Source organism: Martes martes (assembly GCF_963455335.1).
Source record: "Martes martes genome assembly, chromosome: 4".
In the NCBI taxonomy this organism is placed as follows: Eukaryota; Metazoa; Chordata; class Mammalia; order Carnivora; family Mustelidae; genus Martes; species Martes martes.
Window position 1 is genome coordinate 115,679,400 of NC_137891.1, and position 1,743 is coordinate 115,681,142.

The window sequence follows — 1,743 nt, forward strand, 5'->3', positions numbered from 1 at the left end:
CATTTCTCACACCAACAATCACAACAAACAAAAGTATCGTGTGCTAAAGCCTCTCTTGGACACTTTCACATGACTTTCGTCATCATGATGATTGGCTTTTATGATATTCAAATGAGTTTGACCTGAGCCAACAAAAGCCAGGGAAATCGATTAGAGAGGAAAATTCATCCTTAAATCTTGAGTTCCCGTGAGGGCTGCCTGTAGCCTCTGGGCAGCCAAAAGCTGGCATGTGGCTCCTCTCTGACATACTTCTGAAACAAGATAAGGTAGATGCTGAAACTCAATCCTTGAACAATAATAAATAAATTAATAAATAAGTGTCCCTTGGTCCATTCAAGTTACTACCTAAGCTAGTGCTTTGATACCATTTAAGTCAGGAATGAAAGCTACTTTTATAATGAGGCAGAAATCTGATACGGAAAAATGAAGCAGTTGGTCTGAATTCCTAGGTTAGGGGTTTGGGCGGTTTTTTGTTGTTTGGTTTTTTGCTTTTTGGGTTTTTTTTTTTTTGTAATAATTTGCTCATCTCATGCTGGTGGATTTTGTCTCTTGCATTCTCTGGCAGTCAAGGAAAAGTTAGCTCAAGTTTTGCTCCCTCTGCCATTAACAGATGGCACGCAGATCTAAGCATAAGCCGGGGCTCCCGGGCCACAGGCAAAGGGTGAGGGCCGCTCCCCCGTGGACACCCTCAAAAGGCCCTAAGCTTGAGTAGCACAAATGAAAAGGTCTAGTGCTGGTGTTAATTACGCAGAAACCACACAGAAAGTGCTGGCTGTTACTGAGTTGAGAGGTTGGGCATCTCTTCTTCCCCAGATAAAAGGCTTGATATGAAAACATTTTGCAGAGGACAATGAAGTGAAGATTAGCATAATCTTCTGCAGTATCCTCAGTAAGCTATCCATGAGTGAGTTGCTTTTTTCTCATTCCTCCTGCTCTAATGTCTGGATTTAAGGAATGGTATTGTTAAAAGTAGGCTTTGTCCTTGGAGCTCGACAGTTGTGTTTTTCCCGCCTTCATGTGATCATCCCAGTTGCTAGTCTCCTGCTCTTTGGGTAGGGAGACAATGGAGGGAAAAATGAAGTGTCAGATCATTGACAGAACCTCTCTGTGCTATGTTATTCTTAATCCAGACTCTTCAGGGTTTTTTTCTTTTCTTTCTCTCTTCTCTCTCCCTCTCTCTCTCTTTTAAACCTCTCTCACCCATGCTCTCTTTTTGAATAGGGGAAGTCTGTTTAATATCATTCAGAGGAAAATGTAGAGCAAGGAACACTGGACTTTGGTGCTTTAGGCAGCTTTAAATTAAAAAGAATTCCAATCGTGTGGTGGGTTTTCTTCATACTTCAGTCAGAACACTAAACTGCCATTGTGACATTTTATATCAAAATATGGGTAGCTGTTAGAAGGGTTATTCAGATGTATGACACGCAAAGCCTTGAGTGTTGGGTTTTCTCATGAGGAGAGTTGAACCACTTGTGCCGTGCAGCCTAATGGGGTTCTCTCGGGGGCTGGTCCGGTGGCTAACGCACTAGTTTGTTGGCCACTTTGATCCTGGCTGCCCTGTTTTAAGTCTTGCTAGGACTGGTTAAGCTAGTGCTCTGTAACCCCGGGGATAACTTGAGGGTTCTGAAAGTCACGAGGCACGGTCCCCAAGATCAAAATATAAAAATAGGTCTGGGGTCAGGGAACTCGACAGGCCCCCGGAAGCTCTTCGCTCTTCCAGCTGGAGACTGTCTCTTATGTATT